This window comes from Myotis brandtii, unplaced genomic scaffold, assembly GCF_000412655.1.
Source record: "Myotis brandtii unplaced genomic scaffold, ASM41265v1 scaffold230, whole genome shotgun sequence".
Lineage (NCBI taxonomy): Eukaryota > Metazoa > Chordata > Mammalia > Chiroptera > Vespertilionidae > Myotis > Myotis brandtii.
In genome coordinates this window covers 2,460,840-2,483,623 of record NW_005358650.1, presented here as the reverse complement: position 1 = coordinate 2,483,623, position 22,784 = coordinate 2,460,840, and the positions used below count along the sequence as shown (strand labels likewise).

Genomic DNA, 22,784 nt, shown 5'->3' with positions numbered 1-22,784 from the left:
ACTACATTTCATCGGAAATTAGTACATTCTTAATGAAAAGTGCAATTTAATAATAATTACAATTTAACCAACCGTGGAAGTAAATTGCTAAAAAACTATCTAATTGAGATCCTGTGAACTTAAAATAGCACATACTATAATACTGAGGGTCTTATGTGTTAATATATATGGTTCAATTTTTAATAGATAGGTTCAATGGTATGATGACATAATACCTGTATGCAATCTTATATAATACTAAAGCCCCGATGCACAAAATTCGCATCTGCAGACCTGCAGCCTGGATTCCTCCCTTGCAACCGAGGACTAGAGGCCCAATGCATGAAATTTGTGCATGGGGGGAGGGGGGCGATATCCCTCAGCCCAGCCTGCACCCTCTCTAATCTGGGACCTCTTGAGGGATGTCCGACTGCCCGTTTAGGCCCGATCCCAGTGGGCCTAATAATGTAGTCAGGGCAGACCCCGCCAATGTTACCTTTTAGTAAACACCTGAAAGAGGTGTTCAAATATGGAAACAGAAAAGAGCATTCCAGTCAAGGTATAATGCTGGGTATTACATAGTATATGTATGTGGGAAAATGCATTTTACTCTCAAAACCCCATTCCTGCCCAGCCAGCATGGCTCAGTGGTTGACATCCCTCTCACAATCCAGGACTGCTGGCTCCCAACTGCTCGCCTGCCTGCCTGCCTGATTGCCCCTAACCACTTCTGCCTGCAAGCCTGATCACCCCCTAACTGCACCCCTGCCAGCCTGATTGATGCCTAACTGCTCCCCTGCCGGCCTGGTTGCCCCCAACTGCCCTCCCCTGCAGGCATGGTCCCCCCCCCAACTGCCCTCCCCTGCTGGCCTGGTCGCCCCCAACTGCCCTCCCCTGCAGGCATGGTCCCCCCCAACTGCCATGGTCACCCCCAACTGCCCTCCCCTACAGGCCTGGTCCCCTCCAACTGCCCTCGCCTGCTGGCCTGGTTGCCCCTAATTGCCCCTAACTGCACTCCCCTGCTGGCCTGATCGCCCACAACTGCCCTCCCCTGCCAGCCATCTTGTGGCAGCCATCTTTGTGTCCACATGGGGGCGGCCATCTTGTGTGTTGGAGTGATGGTCAATTTGCATATTACCTCTTTATTATATAGGATAGTTTATAATAACCTTTTGCTGACCATAATAAACACATATTTTTTGTTTATTTTTATACATTAACTGTTAATCTTGGGCATTACCAAAATTTCAATAAATTTCATTGAAATACCACTAAGTTCTAATATAGTAAAACATTTAGTTTCTTTGCATGTTATCCTTCCATTAATCTATTATTTGAGATACAATTAAAGTCATTTTATTGGTAAATAAATGTACCCCTGCTTTTAGGAATGAAAATAGGTTCTACAATTACTATTAATTGTAGTAAATTCCTAGTAATAGGTTCTACAATTATTACTAAAGGTTATTATAAACTATCTATAATAATAAAAGCATAATATGTTAATTAGACAGGACGTCCTCCTGGACTAAGCTGGGGCTGCAGCCGCCTCAGTTGCAAGGGAGGAATCCAGGCAGCCGGTCTGCAGATGTGAATTTCGTGCATCGGGACTCTAGTATTATCTATATAATAAGAGCCTAAGCAACCATTACAGCAGAATGACCATAATGACCAGACACTATGATGCACACTGACCACCAGGGGGCAGATGCTCAATGCAGGAGCTGCCCCCTGGTGGTCAGTGCACTCCCACAGGGGGAGCTCCGCTCAGCCAGAAGCCAGGCTCATGGCTGGCGAGTGCAGCGGCAGTGGTGGGAGCCTCTCCTACCTCCGAGGCAGCGCTAAGGATGTCCGACTGCCAGCTTAGGCCGGCTCCCTCAAGGGCTCCCAACTGTGAGAGGGTGCAGGCCGGGATGAGGGACCACCCCACTGAGTGCACGAATTTCGTGCACCAGGCCTCTAGTATTATATAAGATTGCATACAGGTATTATGTTATCATACCATTGAACGACAGCGGGAAGGCTGGAGAGGGTTGGGGGGCGAGGGGAGGTTTTAAGAGATCAACCAAAGGACTTGTATGCATGCATATAAGCATAACCAATGGATGCAAGACACTGGGAGGCGGGTGAGGGCATGTGCCAGTGGGTAAGGGAGGCTGGGAGAGGGCAATTGGGGGAAAAAAAGGAGACATATGTACTACTGTTTGTAATACTTTAAACAATAAAAAAAAAGAAAATAGGTTCTACAGTACCTGACAAGTAAAAACATAAACATCAAAATTTATGTATTATAAACTTTACCTAGTTGTTCAGGATCCAACAGAATATCAGCTGAGAGCAAATACCCAATACATCCTTACTGATTATTTGACTATTCTATATGTTCAAAGACCTCACAGAAATGATAAAATCTTGAATCAAATGGGTAAAAGTTGATAGATAATTCTCTGATAATGTTATGATTCCATCTTTCATAGTAGCTTTTTATTATCTCAAAATATTTTATGTAAATAAAGACATAAAAATATAGATTCATAAATCACCTATCACATTATTCTAATGTTACACCACTCATTAGTTGTAAATATTGACAAGGCCAAAAGGTTCAAATATAGATCCTTCAAAGTTTTGGTTTCCAGATCCTTGAGAATCCTATAGTTAGATTTCTCAGTAACTCAAGTCTGATATCTTCCTCCTCCTTTCTCTGTGCTTTGTTTTCTCCATTATGTCTTCAGGGGATTGAGGGCTGGAGACATCTGTAATAGTTTAAAGAATAAACATAAAGTTATAACACAATGCAATTTTTACAATAATAAAAATAAAGTGTAATAGTCAGTCTGAAGATATAAATAGTATTTAGAGATAATTACACCTTGGTAGATATTTGACGAACAAGCAAATGGAGAGTTTTGCCTGTTTGATGCTTAGAAACTGCATAACATTAAGAATCACCTTGTTTATTTGGCAAATCAGAAGACAAAATATAAGGCAACATGGGCCCCAGAACATTATTATTTTAACCATTTTAAATAGAACTATTTCAGTATAGACATTTGAGCCATCTTAAATAAAATACACTGCATATAATTTAACTGTAAAGATTTCTCACGTGGCTCAACATAGTTTCTGTGGTTGTGTGGCTGTGTTGTGACAAGATCAGACCCCTTAATTATAAATTTATGTGCTTTTGTTCTGAAACATTTATTGTAAAGTTCAGCTTTGTAGTTCTGAAGCTTTCAAGAAAGCACCATACAATTAACCTCATAGGAAAATGACTTTTAATCAAGTTACCTCAAAATCTGTATACCCCCTCTTCATACAATGTCTGTAATGTTAATGCACCTACAAATCACCTGGGGATCTTGTTTAAAAGGTTGTTAAATGATAACGATTCAAGAAATTTTAGCCATAGCCTGAGAGTCTGCATTTCAGACAAACTCTCAGCTGATGTTCATGCCCCTAATACAAGGACCACACTTTATGTAGCAAAATTTTACCAAAATGATGTGCACATATTACCATTTAAACATGTGGTACTTGAGAATTATGTGTAATGTTGCTACTATAGGAAACAAAGGAACCTGCCCATTGATTCTGCCTCAAAGAAGGTAATAAAATGATCATTTGTTGTACATGTTACATATTATTTCTGTTCGAGATAAAGTCATAAGAATAATAGATCTCTACCCCTCTGAAGTGGCCCTGGTGTGGCCGCCTGTCTGTCTCAAACTGCTACATCTAAAATGAATGCTATAGACCTGTTCAGATTTTTCTAAAAAATTACCTCACCAGCCACTATCTCAGTACAAGTACTACCTAAAGGTTACTTAATATAATCACAGTGAAAATACATAGGGAATATAAAACAGTTTGGCTCTTGCAATTTTAAGACTTCTGCTTTGATTAATTAGGACCTGTACTCTCCCCTGATTTTAACAAAGTACAAAGAATACCTGTTCAATAAATTTCCCAGACTATCATGCTCTGACATTGTGTCAACTTTAAGCAGTATTTCTCTCTTACTGCCTCTTCTAATTTTCCAGCTGCTGTACAACTGTCAATTTGACTGCTTCTTGCAAAATTATTCCCTTCTAATTTATTGTTTTTGTTGTGGCTTAAGAATGCAAATGAATGGTCTCATTAGATCCATGTCTAAAATAAGAAAACTTTAGACTATAAATAAAGGAGGAATCTTGGGATATTTTATGAATAATGTGTAATGGCTTTTAATGATTTCATTTTGTACTTCCTTTCTAGTTCATGAAAGACTTAAATTGTTAGCTCTGGGTTTTATCTAACTTTCAGATAGTTGATGATGGATAGTGATATCTAGAAAAGTTGTCTTATTGGTTTTAAAGCAGTAACAATTAGCATAACTTGACAAGAAATCCAAGTTAGTTAATGTATTTTATTCCTGAATCTCATAAATCATAGTTTACAAATGAAAAAAGTTCAGTCTCCCTTTTTTACTCAATACACCAATCATTACAAGCAATGTCATCTTATATTGTTGAAAAATAGTTCTAAAATCTTTAGATAAAAAGCAATTTGGGATTCCAGAACTCATCTGTATTTTATTTTTTGCTCTTGGATTAAATAGATTTGCACTGAATTGTGGTTAGACTATTCACAGAGATCTATATCTATAATCATGTCAATGTAAATGAAGCCAAAACATAATGAAAAATAAATCTCCATCAATTTGTTTTATTGTTTGGCTAAGATCCAGAAACTCTATTTCCATTGTTGTTATAGCATTCTGATTCCAGGCAAATTAAATCAACCTGATCTCAAGCTCATGTGCACAATTCACTCACAATGTATAAATCCAAAGTATAATTTGGCCCAACATAAGGAAATAGTGGACGTGTAATATAAAATAAAATATTATTGTATGCTGCTTATTTGTGCATGCCTCTCCAGAACTATCCAGAACTCTCCCCCAATATCACTTATCAAAAGAACACCCATTGGCTTGGCAGACCCAATGATTATGAGAAAGATTTAACAAGTCTTGCCAAGCTGATCATTCAAGATCTTAGCATTTTTACTATAGTCCAGATGTTACCACAGTTGATTCTGGGCTCTAAATGTCCTGAGATTACTTGTATGCTTCATGTTAAGTTTTTCTTATCTACTTAGTCTTTCATTCCATGTTCTTTTACATTTTTAATTCTTCCTTCTTTTCCATCTACCTGCTTTCCTACTATGAATCATACATTATACTAGGCACTGTGCCTTTTACATGTCCTCAAAAATACGAAAAATCTTAATTCTAAGGTCATTTGAAAATACCCTCATTTGCAATTTTTTCTCAGCAAATTATATATTTAGATTATACTTAATCATTGTCTTGAATTTTATTTTTATCAATCTCTCTCTCTCTCTCTCATTCCACCTCTATCTCTCACTGGTGATGGGATTGCAACTTTAGTTTGTCTTCCTTTATTGTTTGGCTATCATGTAGATTACAATACCACCTGCCTCACTGAGTTGTTGAGGATTAAAGGGGGAAAATATATAAAGTACTTTGATCATTACCTATATGTAATAAGAAATCAATACATTAAGCTAAATAATTATCAGTATTAACATCATTATAATGAGTACACCTAAATTATCTCTGCAATTAAAAATCCTAAGAGCATTGGTCATTGAAGAGAGCAAACATGAGAGATCATTGATTCTGGTAAGATGCCGGCACCTGATAGACACTACATTAAAGAAATGTACAGAGGTGTATTCCCCCTCTTAATTCCCCTTTGAGCGTTTGGATTATGTTTAGGAAACAGATAAATTGATTCAAGTGATCTTTGACACTGCTCTACCAGGAGCTAATCTTCCTTTTCCCCAGAGAAATCAAACAACAGAATGAATCTTGCCTGTGCAAACCTTTTTAGCTCTATTTTACTAGTAATTACAATTTTATGGTTACTTTTTAATAATAAAAATTAATACTGACTTCCGTTCATGTTAAAATCTTATAGTTTCCATCCAGAAGTTATATATGTAATCAAAATTAGTTAGTTAAAATTTGAAGTATATAACATTAACAAAAACTTGCGGGTGTCTCAACAATTATAAGCATGAATAACTTAAGTTTAGGAAACACTAACATTGGTCAAGATCTTCTACAGAGTGGTGATCAGAGTCCTTGAAAGAAGATTAAGACCTAGGCCTAATGACTTTAAAAAGTTACTGATGTACATCAACATCATACTAGATTTTATTATGGAAAAGAATGTCTCATGGATTCTCATTTAAATTTTTATAAAGCAGGAACTATTATTGTTATATAGGATACATGTACCTACCTACCTTCCATATGAGGATTCAACAATATTTGAACTTATCTCAAAAGGAAGAAGGGGGAAATCTCTATCAAAGAGAATATTTTAAAAGAGATGAATTTAACGATTCTTAAATCTAGATTACATTTAACCTAAGAGATGATGCAGAAATGTAATGTTTTTAAACATAGTACAGTGTAAAACTGATTGTCACTGATGGAGCGCTTGTTTTGAAACTTGTTCTATAGAACATAACATAATATATTTCAAAATATTAAAGGAAAGGGATTTTCTGTTCATAGAAATTATTTAGAGAAATGTTATGTTTTCCAAACTTTACTGGCTAAATTATCATAAATATATTATCAAAACTGTAGCCTGAAAGCTTTGCTCATATTTTAAAAAATCTAATTAAATATGAAGTCACCTGCTAAATTATACCCTAGAATCTGGGGGTTAATCTGATAACTAATTATTTAGTGTTATGAAAGAGAATTCCTTTAGAAATAAAGAACTAAATCTTTTCAGTTCTAGCAATTTTGAAGCACAGTTCCACAAGTTTTAAAAATAAAACTGAAGAAAGTGTTGTAAAACTAATTTTTTGGAATGGTAAATAAATATTTAAATTCCCCATAATTTTTCAACATTGGGATGGAGGGTTAAATAATTAAAATTTATATAAGTATATCCACAAGTTGTCCAACTTTGATATATGTCTGTATGAGGGCATGGTGTAATACTTTTTATTACAGTAAGCAGTTATTTATTAACTGCTTACTTAGAAGTCATTGGGCTTAACAGTTGAAATATGTCACATAATCATTAAAATATTTTATAATACTCCAATAGAGGAGAAAATCAAGGTCTAGATTGGTTAAAAGCTGAGTCAAAATTTGAACCCAGGTTTGACTCCAAAGCCAAGAATTTCAGCTGTACTCTTCTTTGCTGACTCATTTATATTTGTGCTTTATATCTTGTCTTTATCCTAAAAATAAACTTTGATACATCTTTGAGACGCCTTGACTTTAGCGTTTGATTTTTTTTTGGCTTTAAGTCATGGCTAGAGCCACTTTGATATGTTTTAAAATAACATTTTATTCTTTGTAATTGGAAAAGGAGCTGTGAAATGCATTTGTCCTTTTATGATTGATTATCATAGTTTTAAAGTTAGTTATTCATACTATGTTGCTTTTCTTTTCTTTTGTCCTTGAATTGCTTTGAGTTTGTATTATAAGTAGGGAGGAGACAGTCCTTCGCTCAGCACATTCAGGGGAGAAAGATCAGGATGGTGAGAGGATTTTAAAGTAGCTTTTATGCTGAATGGTTAGTGAAACTGAGTTTTTCTGGAATAAAACAAAAATGGGGAGATGTTAAAAGGGAACATGACTAATGTCTTTAAAAACACCATATTTTATAACACTCTCAAAGAATCTTTATATGAATGAACGTAATTAAACCTCTAAACAATCCTAGGAGTTCTAAAGTACGGGTATTATTATCCCAGGATGATATTTGAAGAAACTAAGGGTTAAAAGAGTTCTGGTGGTTCAGCAATATAACACAATTAGCAAAGTGCAAATTCAGCATTTGAACTGAGATTTTCTGACTCCAGTGTCTATGTGTATGCATGCACAATATCACATAGACCTCTAGAAAAATATGCATAAGATTTTGACCTATAAACCCAAGAATAAAGTAGAGAATGATGAATAGGAGCCAGAAGAGAGAGACTGCAGATAAAAATAGGGAGGGTCTTTCTAATAATGATGCATATTTTCTAAAGATAAAGTATGCTTTCCTAGAAGAAGAAATAATTTTTTGTAATTCTAGTTGTTTGATTATGATTGTTATAACCCCTTGGAAGTGCTATCTTAAAAAGAAAATAATAATTATGAATAAAATGCTAGGTGACTGGAATCTTCTGTTCAACCATGGAAATTATACAGTATTTAATTATATTTCCTGGTTTTGGTCAAACATATATGAAAAGGGATAAAAAGTAGTGCAAAAATCTGGCTGGCATGACTCAGTGGTTGAGTGTCAACCTATGAACCAGGAGGTCACTTTTCAATTCCCGGTCAGGGCACATGCCCCAGTTGTGGGCTCGAACCCCAGCATGGGGCATGCTGCAGAAGTCAGCTGATCAATGATTCTCTCTCATCATTGATATCATTGATCTCTCTCTCTCTCTCTCTCTCTCTCTCTCACCCTCTTCCTCCCTTCCTCTCTGAAATCAATAAAAAATTGTATTAAAAAATAGTGCAACAAATAACCACCTACCCACCTATGAGATCACATTTTACCATTTTATTAAGATCATTTTTAAAAAGATAAAGCATTACAGATACTACGGTAGAGCCTCTTTTATAATTTCCCTTGATTCCTTTTTTTCCTCTTTCTTTTTTCCTCCCTTCCTAGAGTATTAGTATGATCTCACTTACTTGATAAATGTGTGCATGTATGTGTATGTTCATAAAATTATCAACATGGATTGTCAACAACTGAGAAGGGTCTGAAATATCACTGTATTTGCATGCTAACAAAGTTAGCCTGCCACATTTTTCTTAGAAGACCCTCCTGGATCAGAAGATAAGGACTTTATTATTCATAGCAATAACAGTAGAAAGAATAATAACATTTTCATGCATGGCTTTCATTCCAAGTTCTCAAGAATAATGCAAAGAGGGTCAGGGACCGATGGATAACATAGGAGAGGAACTGAGCTTGGAGATCCCAAAGCTTAAAATGGACAGTCTGCCTTTTGCTCTAGAGGCAGACTTTGACTCTATCTTTGAAGGATGTTCCCTATTTTAAAAAAATATTGAAAAGATAGTTCACTATATTTTGAAATGATTTATAAAACAGAATTGTTTTTGCTCCATTTTGTATCATATTGTGCATAGGAAGAAAATGTTATATTTTAAGATTAGAGACATAGATTTGGACACCAGTTTTGGATTATCCTTTTCATGTAACAAATGCTAAATTCTATTTTATTCAAATTATTATATCTTAGTTCCTAAATCTCATAATTTCATAAATATACACAGGAATTACATTTTTTAAAGAATTCTTTAATATTATAGAAAGTATAGTGACTTAAATATCTAGTAATTAATCTTTTGGATTGGATTTTAAATTTGCTCAGAAAGAGGGTAGATTGTTATCTCTAAAATAAAGTACTACTGAGAACACACAATACAATTTGCAGAGTATGCATTATAGAATTGTACACTTGAAACTCATATAACTTTATTAACTAATGTCATCCCAACAAATTAAAATAAATAGGGAAATATATAAATAGAAAAAAAAGTATGGTAATACTTGCAATAAATTGGAAATTTTATTATGTCATCATGTAGGTATATTTGTACAGCTATTTAGTATGCCAAAAATATGATCATGGTTTATCAATTTTTTCCAAAATTGGCATGAGGCTAGTATGTAATATGAGTCAAAAAAAGAAAAGAAAAAGAAAATTAAAATAATACCTGTGTTGTTGTGTTTTCATTGTCATTCATTTCCAGGATGTTTTTAATTTCTTCTTTGATCTCTTTGGTAACCCAATCATTGTTTAATAGCATGCTATTAAGCTTCCTAGTGTTTGAATTTTTTGATTGTTTTTGTTGTAGTTTATTTCTAATATTATGCCATACTTGTGAACAATATTTAAAGTGTTACTTAAGAAATAAAATGAAATGTGATATGTATATCTTCTTTCTTATTGCCTGGGAAGTTTGTTTCCCTAAAGAGATTAATAATTTTACAAATAAGGAAACACAATCTATTTGGGAACTTAGCCTGATATAATCAAAACTGGACAAGTGTCACAGTACCTTCTGGTTTGGGAATACCCCAAATCCTGAAATTGGAAACCATGAATATAAAAACCTCTAGGAGATGCTCCATCTGTTCTTTTCATCTTACTTAGGAAAGTAAAGAAAAATATCAGCTTCTGGAGAAAGATCATTCAAGTATAACTTCAAAAAGACAGAAAAGAAATAACCAGACATCTTCATGTTACTAAATAATCAGAGGAAATTCTGAGATAAATTAAAATTTTTATCTGACCTGAATTCAAGAAAGAATGTATTCCTTTCTAATCACAGAATACATTGCACAGATTCATGTATAGCCCAATGACTGTTTGTAGATATTTAATATTTTTCAGAAATACATAAAGTTTAAGAAGAGTGTACAGAAAAATTAATCAGTTGTATAATCATTAGAAAGTCATCATCTACAGAATTAGTCTTTTGGTTCTGTGAATGTAGTAATGCATAACTATAAACTGTTTAAAGTAATTCAGTAAATACCTACTAGGAGTGCATGATGCTAAGCAATGTTCTTGTGTTATCTCCTTTGTTTTTATCAACCGTCTAATAAGTATGTACAGTACTTAGTCTTATTTATAAACAATTTCAATTATGGACACTTGTATCCATCTTCACTAACACCATTATTGTCGAAGACATCATCATGTTTGCTTAGATTCCTTTATTAGATAATTTTCTAGACCAAATGACATTTTAAAACTTATTTTCTTATATGAAATATTTTAAAATAGGCAAGATTATTTCTAAGGTTATTCCATTTCTTGATACTTTGCTGGAAAGAAGCAAATAATTATTGAACAGAAGAGTAGATTGGAAAACCCATGGGTTTAGCTCTGCCATTTATGTCTGTAACCTTCATCTAACTACCTCATGTCTCAGCCTCAGTGTCTTCACTTGCAAACAATGAATACAAATATTTTGAGAAAAGTTAAATGCAATTATGTACATACCGTATTTAGCATACTCTCTGACACATATAAAACCCAACATATTGTTAACTATTTTAACTAGTTTCATTATTAGATAATTGATAATTATATGTGAAAAACAAGTAGGCAATAGCTAGATTTACTGGGATATCTATCATCTATCTATCTATATGCCTAAGCAACCAGCTAGATTTACTGGGATATCTATCATCTATCTATCTATCTATCTATCTATATGCCTAAGCAACCAAACAACCGGTCAACCAGTCGCTATGACATGCACTGACCACCAGGGGGCAGACACTCAATGCAGGAGCTGCCCCCTGGTGGTCAGTGTGCTCCCACAGCGGGAGCACTGCTCAGCTGGGTTTATGGCTGGCAAGTGCAGCTATGGCTGCACGAGCCTCTCCCGCCTCTGTGGCAGCGCTACCCAGCGGTGGCAGTGGCAGGCGCAGTGGGGCTGGGATAAGCAGGAGCAGCACCTGGGCTCAAGCTCCTTCCTGGCCACCTGCCGCTTTGTGCACTACTGCATCCCCTGGGGGGTCCCAGATTGTGAGAGGGCGCAGGCCAGGCTGAGGGACCCCACCAGTGCATGAATCCGTGCACCAGGCCTCTAGTTTGGACATAAAATCCTTAGGGAAATGTGAAAATCTTTGCAGTATTAAGAAAATAGTGACACATTTATATTGCATTATATAAATATCACTTGGGTAACATTAAAAAGGCTGAATAAAAAAGATACATTGGAAATATTTTTCTTCATTAACTGTTTTGAAAGGTACCCCAGATTCCATGATTTGCTTATATGGATCCAATCCTTGATTAAGAATTGGTCAATTTAGATTAAATCAATCATCTGATCCCATCCTCTTGGACAGTATTATTTCATAAGTAGGCACATGACCAAATTTAGAGCAGTCAAATAAAGAGACTATATTCTAGATCTTTTTCTGTTTGATATTTATTGCTTTCTCTTTATTTCTGAAGTTTATTATAGCTTCATGAATTCCTGACAGCCATGTTTTGGAAACAACAAAATGCCAAGAATGGAGTTAGTGAAGGCCTGGATTAATGAAGTAGCAGTAGATATGGCCTAATACTTTGTTATAAAGATTAGAGAAGACAATGATATGGACTTAGTAGCATTTGATTCATTTAGAGAAGGAGATGGTAAAGAAAAGGAAAGAGAAAATAATGATCCCTAGGTTTCTAGTTTGTGCAGCTATAAGGATAGTAGTGTGATTTGCTGATTCAGAGAATGCCAAAGAAGCATTGGATAAGGGATAGAGAGGTAGGTAGGTAGGTAGGTAGATAAATAGACAGACACATTTTAGAGTTCTCTATCAGTCAGGTGTCATTTCAGAAAACAGGAAACAGAAACCACTCTTGATGATTCAAATGAAAAGGAATTTAACTTAGATTTAGATGCTTACAAAATCATGGAAAGGGTAGCAGATGCCTAAAGTCATGGTAAATCATGTTCTATTGATTTCAAGGTGATTAGCCTGTAGATCTGGAGGTCAGGAAGCTACCACAACCTCTACCTTCACTGTTCACACTAGTCTCTCACACCCATGAAGCCTGTCACCAAGTGTTAGGATATTGGTGTCCAGTGCTACAAATGCTCATTTCTGTTTCACCTGGATTGCCAGAAAACACAGCTAGAGAAAAGTAGCTTTTACTTCATCTATATCTTTCAAACCAGGACATTTCATTAGCAGCAGCAATATTTATTCTAGTCTCCATGATATAGGCAGAAACACTGACAAGCTTTAGATAGATGCTATGTGTCAATGAATCATCTATAGTTAAAACATTCAAAGGTCTCTCAGAAACAAATGATTAGGGGACCACTGGTTACAAAGGTCTGAAACCTGTGTAGATAGGTTTCAGAACGTACAGAATTTGTAAGTTGGATGAGAAGAAATGAGCCATTGTTCTGAATTGTTAGAAACCAAACTAACCTCTTTAGACAAAGGATTTTAGGTTAAATTTCAAAGAAAAAGACATCTACCAGTTACAAAACCATGAATTTTCTTCCCACAAGAGGACTAAATTGTCACTATGGGGGCTGGAAATATTAATCCAATTGCATGTTGTGAGGTCCCAAACAGTCTTCGGGCAATCATCAAATTGTAACAAAGCATGTGCATGCATATGTGCTTTTTTCTTCTGAGTAGAGAACAAATAGCTTTAATCAGATTATTTAACACCTTTGCTGGTGAGAACCATTCTGTAGAATTTCTGTCACTGTAACCCAAGAGATACTGCTAATAAGCTAACTTCAAATTGGGTCAAAAGAGGGCTCTTCAAGGCCTTGTATAAATGTGAAACTTAGTTTCTTTAGAACAACTGCAAAGTACACTTTTGTCAATGAGAAAAGCAATGCTGAGGCCAGGACTTTTGCCTCAATTTCATTTCTATCAACAGGAAATTGGATTAGCCTCCTAAGATTAATCTGAGAAGGGATTCATACTGGTGGAGCTTATTCTAGGAATCAAGCAAGAATGGCAAGGGGGATGTCATGAGTCATGCAATCCCTAGGTCTTTATGCTACTTCTATAGAAGTTAATTCTGTTTGACCATTCCTTAATTAGGTTCCAAATGCCAGCTTTCTTAGGGAGGATAGAGTCTTGATTACCTCATGTATTCCACCAAGCAATAGTAGTAGTTTGATACCCTCAGAAAGGTAACCTAATATTGAGTACTTGTTTTCTCTATGGCACAAGGTCTGGGAGTTAATACACCACAATCTATTTGGTAAAGTTGTGTGTTTTTTTAAATCAAAAATTGGAAATTAATTATGACTATAACTATAATCAATATTCAAATAAAAATTTAAAGAGAATGAAGAACATTTTAGGGTCCAAATATTTGGTAACAAATATGTACAGATTCCAAGCTACATAAAACTGTAAATATGCTATTCTATTGACTTGAGTTCACATTTTTTAATTTATCTTCATTTATTTTCTTTATTTTTTATTGTTAACACTATTACAGATGTCCCCATTTTCCTCACCTTTACCAACTTCCACCCAGCCCCTGCCCAATCCACCCCCTTCCTTCTGGCCATTGCCTCACTGTTGTCTGTGACCATGAGCTATGCATATATGTTTTTTTGGCTAATCTCTTCACCTTCTTTCATCCAGTTGCCCTTCTGACAGCTGACAATCTGTTCCAAGTATCCATGCCTCTGGTTCTAGTTTATTCATCAGTGTATTTTGTTCATTAGATTCCACATATAAGTGAGGTTATGTAGTATTTGTCTTTCTCTGATTGGCTTATTTCACTTAGTCAAGAAGAGTGAGAAGGACAAGAGAGAGAAGAATGAGCTAAGGCAGAAAAGTGAGAAAAAGCTGGGCAGGGGATGAGATGAACTTCAGTGAAAAGATATAATTTATAGTTTACATTATAATTATATCAGATTAGCAGAAATTTTCAACAAAAAGGCATATGAAAACAGTGTTCTCTCTCTCGCTCTTTTTTTTTTGTTAATCCTCACCCGAGGATATTTTTCCATTGATATTTACAGAGAGTAGGAGCAGGGGAATGGGGGGGGGAGAGAGAGAGAGAGAGAGAGAGAGAGAGAGAAACATCGATTTACAGAGAGCCAAGCATCCAAAATACATGCCCTTGACTGGAATCAAACCCAGGACCCTTCAGTCTGTGGGCTCACATTGTATCCACTTAGCCAAACCAGCTTGGTCAACACAATGTTCTTTATGACGTCAGTTGCTCTGTCTCCACCCCCAAATGCTATTGAGAAGCAGTCATCCTAAAATGTAACCAAAGTAAAACATGATATAATATGGGAAATTATGGCATGTTATAAAAGAATATGGAAATTAAAATAAAAGGAGAAGCAGTGTTAAATGCTAAAAGTTAGCAGAGGCTGCAAAATAGAATACTCCTTTAGAGAAGGGTGGCTGAGGAAGCTACCATACCTTTTTGAAATGCACTATAGAATCATTTAACTCTCGTGCCACATTCACCATATGAAAAAAAAAATGGTTTTGATTTTTAAAGTGCTTTTTAAGCAGCTTTCTCACCTGGGATAATAATGTGGTGAACAACTAACATTTGTATTCTGACCCGCTTAACATTAATATTTTTGTGTAAATTACTTTTCTGTCATAAACTAAATTTTATGCAAGTATGGGTTGAAAATAATAGGTTTTCCAGAGTTTCATGAGCCCAGTAGTAGAAGCTGATATAAAAAGGTGGGGGCCTTGCATATGTGGTAAACATACTAAGTTTTAGGAATTGGTTAATTGCAGTATAAATAATAGAATTATTAACATACTACCAACAGTTACATTTAAGGAAAATGAACCTATTCACTTAGGGCTTTAATGAAATAAATTAAATATAAATATATATAGTTTTTACTAAAAATAATATAAATAAGGCCACAGTACTTAAAATTAATGGGAAAATATTGTAGTATTTTAATAGTAAAGAAAAAATAATCTATGCCTCAAAATCACTCTATAATGATCTGTTTTAAATGACTCTCAAACAGTGTGGTTTATATACATCACCTAACAAAAGTGCTTACCTGATGTAAACATCCACAGGTTAATTGAATTATTGTAGGGATTCAATCAGCGAGTTTGAATTTGAATTTGTCATGAGTGATGTATTATTTTTGCTTACTTTAGGGTAATGGGTATACTTGACAGGAGTCAGAATGACTGATGACTCACAGTATGAAGATTTTCTTAACACAGAGTGGTTGTACAGAAACACGACGAGAGGTAAACAGTTGAGGTGAAAATAAGTAAGCCTTCAGCTGAAAATGTGCACTATGCAATACCAATTCCTTGAACTGACTATAAACAGACACCAATATCAGGTTTCCAGTGCTTTCTGCCATAGGGCTTATTTTCTGCCAAGAAATGAAATTCATTCTGAATTGTCCCCAGAAATTAATCTTCTATGTGTTAAATCATATGTATGAACTAGGCACAGGAAGCTGATGCAATAATTTGTACCTTGAAGTCAGAAAATTTACCAATGTGCGTGCTTTTTGCAGTCAGTTTAACAGAGAGCAGGACTTTGGCTTCGCATAAAGTATACATTAAGAGCCTATCCTGTATATCATGCATTCTTTACCTCCCTTTCACTTTCTGTTCACAGTCATCCCTTTCTTCATCTTATTGTTCCAGTATCCTACATCTGTGCTACAGGTTGGGGCTCCAGGCAAGCCATCTTCACAATCATTTGCGTGGTGATCTAATCCTCTTGTTTAGAGAGCTCACAAAACTGGATCAATAGTCCATTTCTTTCTGACATGGGCATACAGCCCTACTGCCACTGTGCTCTGTATAGGGGAAATGCTATAAGTTGTTACCATTTTTCCTTTGTAAGGTAACAACTCCAAATTTAGTAGAAATTCTTTGTATTTCTATTTTTATAGTCTTAGTTCTAGTTTTCTTTGGGGGCTCAGAAGTGTTGAGGCAAGCAACACTCTAGGTGTCATCCTAGCTACTGGTCTGAAGATTTATTTTACTTCAATTTCCACAGTGCACTCTTCTCCTGTTGTGACTCCACATTCTGCACAAATTTTCACTCTGTCAGTGTCTCATCTTTCATCTTTCCATTAAATAGATCTGTAACTCTCTCTATATTCCTGCAGTGTGCCCCTTGTCACTGCCTGTGTGCATGCAAGGGCAAATGAAATCAGTGCTTTATCCTGGACGAGGCGATTTGGGGTAAGGACTTATGATCTGAAGAATCTATTAGGAATAATTTATTCTTCAAAGTTCCCTTCTTCTCATTAAGAATTACTATTGGATAAATCCTGATTTCACAGTTGTATTTCCATTTTTCATGCAACAATTGTCAAATGGAAAGAATTATAATATTGTGAGATGGAAAGAGATATTGGCTTATAGATCATGTCACGTTAACATTCTTGGAGAGTAGCAACTGCATCTACTCACTACTTCTCAAAGCAAAAGAATATAAAAGAGTTGTACTAATTGCTCGTTATACAACCTAGGTGCAGGTCAAATAGAAATATCTCACTTTATTTACAGAAAGAAGGAATATTGTAAACAGAAAATGAATAATTCTACATTTTAAAGCTGCAGTCAATAATCCTATATAATAAAAGCATGATATGCTAATTAGACCAGATGTCCTTCCGGACGAAGCCAGGGCTGAAAGGGCTGAGGCAGAGGTGACCACTACGGCAGGCGTGGGCCAAGGGTTGCAGGGGCTGAGACAGAGGTGGCTGTGATGGTGGTGGTGGCCAAAACCCTTGCACGAATTTTGTGCATCGGGCCTCTAGTAACCTATAATTTCTAAAGTGGACATTATCTAAAAATTTCATATTCTTTTGTAATTGGCGATAACATGATTATGTGGCACACACACCCAAATTGGGTTGATTCTAAATGATTCAACTGCATTAATCTCTTTAGCCTCTTTAAAAATATGGGACAGATAGGCTGATATTTGCCATGATTTCCTTACCTGGCAAGGTGAATGATCATACATAAAACTTTAAGAAGTCCCTAAATAATCTCTAGACCTACGGAAATGGGACTAGCAAGAAAGAGAAACAACCAAATAGAAAAACTCATGAACTGTCTGTTTTTCTTTTCAAAACTCCCTTATGCATTAAATTCCCCTCTAAACATAACCTACTACTTTTACTAGCTCATGTTTTATCTCTAGCTCCAAAGGTTAGCAAAGGCAGTGACAAAAAATACATGTGCACTATATATATTTAAATATATATTATCTACATATATAAAAAGCCAGTGGCCAGAACGACCAAACGACCTATCACCAGGAGGTGCATTGATGGGTCCTGCCTGTGGCAGCTTGGCGGAGTCTGAGTCCCGCAACATGGTGGGGTCTGGGTCCCACGCAATTTCACGCACTGGGTCTCTAGTACACTATAATATACAGGATGCGGTAAAAGGAAGTTCACGATTGTGAGTACACAAAACAAGAGTTTATTCTTGTATTATTATTTATTAATTATTGTATGATTTCCCATACAAACAACTGTCAACCTGATTTGTCACACCCTGTATATATTGTATATACAGTATATATGATGGAGAATAAACAATTGCAAAGTAGTTCTACATAAATAATAGATTAAGATAATCACTGTAAATCTAATCATATGTTTACAGTAAAAAAGTTGAGATTTTTCTTTATGTTAGGCACACTATTAACTATTTTAATTATATTTTCTCTGCTATATTCTCTCTATTTCCACAATAACCAAACCTATTAGGTAGATATTATTATCCCCATTTAATAAATAAGGAAAATTAAGCATAGGCAGTTTAAATATCTTGTGCAAAAGCACCCTTGGAGTTAGGGGCAGGGACAGAATTTCAATCTATGAAATGATTGCCTGACTTAAAAACACTAATTGTTTTCATTATAAAATCATCTCTCTTATTCCATTTGGAATGTGTTGTTATTGAGATCTGTTTAAGAGCATTTACAAAACGTGTCTGAAACATCATGAAAACTATACATTTTATTTAAATAATTTTTGTTTTGCATTTTTTACAAAGTAAGACATTAGGGTTGTAGATTGTTTTTTTGTTTGTTTGTTTTTTAATTAAAATGAGCACTTTACCTGGATTTTATGTTTGAGAATCAACATAGTGTATCTACTCCAGTTGTTTCTTCACCACTTTTCAGATTCCATAGGACTATTTTTTCAAATCCCATGTTCAATTGCAATTTGCTGTACAGAACCCATGTGAAAATGTTCACTCTACTGAATTAGGTCTGAATTATCCCCTACTCTTGTTCCTTGACTCTCTGTGAGCAAATCACAAAATTATTCCCAATGAATAAAATTGTTTGCAGAGTGGGAAGGGATCCCGGCCACCAGAGGCTCCCGGCTGTGGGCCCCGGCTGCTCGCCTGGGACCAGGTGTACTCTGTGGATGCTGTGGAGAGGCTGTCTGTATGTGGAAGTGGAGTGGTGTCCACTGTGCAACACCACTGGCCGGCAAGTGCATTCAGAATGGTGATTTCGTCTACTTGGACGGCCTCGACCAAGAGAGGTTTATAGACAAGAAGGAATGGTTAAGCCAACTTAAGAGCAAGCAAGAAGAATTTCAAAAAGAAGTATTAAAAGCTATGGAAGGAAAATGGATAACAGATCAGTTGAGATGGAAACTAGTGTCCTGGAAGATGAGGATTAAATAGCTGAAAAAACAATATGCAAAGGAAATGAAGAAATGAAGAAAAATTCTGAAGGCTTCTCAAAGCCAAGGAAAAGAATCTTAAGCCAACTTAAGAGCAAGCAAGAAGAATTTCAAAAAGAAGTATTAAAAGCTATGGAAGGAAAATGGATAACAGATCAGTTGAGATGGAAACTAGTGTCCTGGAAGATGAGGATTAAATAGCTGAAAAAACAATATGCAAAGGATATGAAGAAAAGAAGAAAAATTCTGAAGGCTTCTCAAAACCAAGGAAAAGAAGCTTTATACTCAAGCACAGTGACATCAAGAGAAAAAGGAGAAGATTCAGAGGCACAACTGCAAACTTGAGGACCTAGTAGAAAAAAAAGGCCATCGACTTAAAAAGTCATTATGAGCGTCTGGCAGATCTGCGCCAATCTCATGTATTAGAGCTCACCTCTGTCATTTTTCCAATTGAGGAAGTAAAGACAGTGCCATGACCTCCAGCACCATGAGCAAGCTTGCTGAAGTGGAGGACGACTTCCACTCAGGGAGATGGGTCTGTGATGACCACAATGGGGACACCAGCAACAGCATCACAGGGTCTTGGATTAGCCTTCCCAACAGCCGGGACTACTCTGCCTACTATAATTGGGTGGAAGAGAATAAAACCACGCAGGGGCCTGACATGGAGCATAACAACCTGCTTACACCGTCAGCGCCGCACTGTGCCATGCAACTCAGCTGGCCAACATGTATACTAATAAAAGGGTAATATGCTAATTAGAGCAGATGTCTTCCAGACGACCTTCCAGACATCCTTCCGGAGAGAGCCGCAGCGGCTATGAAGGGCCGAGGCACGGCTGCAAAGGGCCCAGGCTCAGGCAGCCGAGGGGCAGCTGCGAAGGGCCCAGGCTCTGGCCAGCAGTAGCAGCAGCAGCAGCTGGGTAATGGGGGCGGCACCTTTCCCTGATCCACCAGGTTGCCTCCAGCAGAGGGAGGCCAGACTGTGGCTTAGGCTGGGGGCTGAGGGAGAGGCAGTTAGAGGTGATCAGGCTAGCAGGGGAGCAAGTTAGGGTAGATCAGGTCGGCAGGGGGGCAAGGTAGGAGTGATCAGGTTGGCAAGGGTGCAAGGTAGGGGTGATCAGGTCGGCAGGCAGAGGCAGTTAGGGGCGATTAGGCAGGCAGGCAGAGGGGTTAGGGATGATCAGGCAGGCAGGCAGGCGAGCGGTTAGGAACCAGCGGTCCGAGATTGTAAGAGGGATGTCCGACTGCCGGTTTAGGCCCCAGCCCACAGGGATCGAGCCTAAACCAGCAGTCAGACATCCCCCAAGGGGTCCCAGATTGGAGAGGGTGCAGGCCGGGCTGAGGGACCTCCCCATGCATGAATATGCATGAATTTTGTGCACCGGGCCTCTAGTTTATACTAATAAAAGGGTAATATGCTAATTAGACAAGATAGACTGGACGTCATTCCAGACATCCTTCCTGATAAAGCTAGGGGCATGGCCAGCCTGCAAACCACCTGCAGCCCCTTGCCCAGGCCAGCCCCATTCCCAGTGGGGACCCCCACCCTGATCGGGGGCAGGACCGAGCTGCAAACCCCACAGCCAGCCACCCCACCCCCCGCAGGAACCCCCCACCCTGATATGGGGCCACCTTCGGGGCAGGCTAGCCAGACCCCACCCATGCACCAGGCCTCTATCCTATATAATAAAAGGGTAATATGCAAATTGACCCTAACAGCAGAACGACTAGAACAACCGCTGGACCAGTAACTATGAGGCACACTGACTACCTCTTTGTCCCTTTCCCCAGCCTGCAGGCTCCGATCACCTGATGGCCACCTGCGGCAGGGGCGGGGCTGGCAAGCAGGCAGGAACAGCCAACCTCTCAGTCCCTTCCCCTGGACATCAGGCACTGATCACCCGATGGCGAATGGGGAACCGGGGGTGGGTGGCAGCAGGGGGTAGGGCCAGCTGTGAGCATCTGGGGGAAGGGACCATGCCCGCACACGAATTTCATGTGCCAGGCCTCTAGTTTTTCTCATATACTTGACATAAATCTTCCCAAAAAGCTGTGCAACAGTGAATTTTGTGGGGAAAATCTCAGCAGACAGAAATTTACTCAAGCAGTAAAGAAACTGAATGCAAATATTCTTTACCTGTGCTTTTCTCAGCATGTAAGTTTAGATCAGTTACAACCACTGCATCTGTCAGGAATCTCATGTACCTGGTCAGCCCGAATTCTGAACACCTAGGCAGGTCAGACCCTTTGAAGTGCACGCAGACCTTGAGGAGTCCATGGAATTTGTGGATCCTGGAGTTGCTGGAGAATCAGATGGAAGTGGAGACGAGCACATAAGTGATGAGGAAACCGACTTGGACACAGACTGGGAGAACTTGCCAAGCCCCTGGTTTTGTGACATCCCTTCCCAGCCCGTGGGCGTCTCGCAGAGCCAGGGCACCCAGGCCTCCCTGCCCATTGCCAGCAGCAGTGCAGGTGGGATGCTCTCCTCTGCTGCAGCCTCGGTGACCTTCTGGTTTAAACTTACGCTGGACACTGTTAATGAGCATGGATCAAACCATGCCAGGTTTGCATCAGGAAAGTAAATTATGTATTTAGGTAAGATCATGCCTGGAACAAAAAGTTTTTTAACTGTTAAAAAATGTTTGCAGTTTTTATTTATCTGGAAATTATTTCTGAGAAGTCAGACACTCTTGAGTACACAAATCCCAGTACTCTCTCTGTCTCTCCACTATCTATATCAAACTTACTATTCAAGCATATTGTACCCTTTGCCACCCATTGCCTCCTATCTTAGGTCTTCTTGCATTACTGTGAGTTAGAATCTCTTGATTGCATATGGTATAAAAGATGTTGAGAAGAGCAGAGAAAAAATTAAATAACATTGGCTATTCAGCAAATGCTTTCTCTTTGTGTATTTGCACTTAAAAATGGGCAGATAGGAGGCTGAGAGAGTTTCTTATACTAGTACATTGTGGGAGACCCCACCTTCTGGTAACCTGTGTCAGCGTTTCTCCTATTTTCTTTCCACATGGCTGTGTATATCTCAATAACTGTTAACTATTACATTAATGATACATAGTAATGTGAGATAATTTATCAGATTTACCATAATTAGAAATAATTCTTCTCAGTATTTGACAAAATGCTGATTATTGTGTTCATAGTGTCTATGACCACATCTTTCCTAAAGGAAGATGAGAAAGCCTTGGGAGACATAACTAACTTCCACCACATTGGGAGAACTTCCAAGGTATTTCCTTTTTTTTTAAGAACTTCCTTTCGCCAAAGAGAAGAATCTATGTTTTTAGTTAAAATTTTCTATATATAAACTGCAGTATCTTCTGAGTTGCTAAATATTTAAATAAACAAATCATTTATGTACTCCAGGGCTTTTGTAAGGATTGTAATTTATAAATACTAGTATAATTAATAAAAAGTTACTAAGCCTCTACTGAATTTCCAAAATGCACTGTAGGGCATTTACTAAACCCATTCAGAGTGGAACTACAAATAATTTAAACCTCTATACTTGCCAGGGTAAATGAGC

At 37.4% G+C, this 22,784-nt stretch overlaps 1 pseudogene; it reads left to right on the top strand.

Moving 5' to 3' along the window:
- Positions 1-15,737: 15,737 nt before the first annotated feature.
- LOC102252105 lies at positions 15,738-21,819 on the top strand (annotated as a pseudogene).
- Positions 21,820-22,784: the final 965 nt, after the last annotated feature.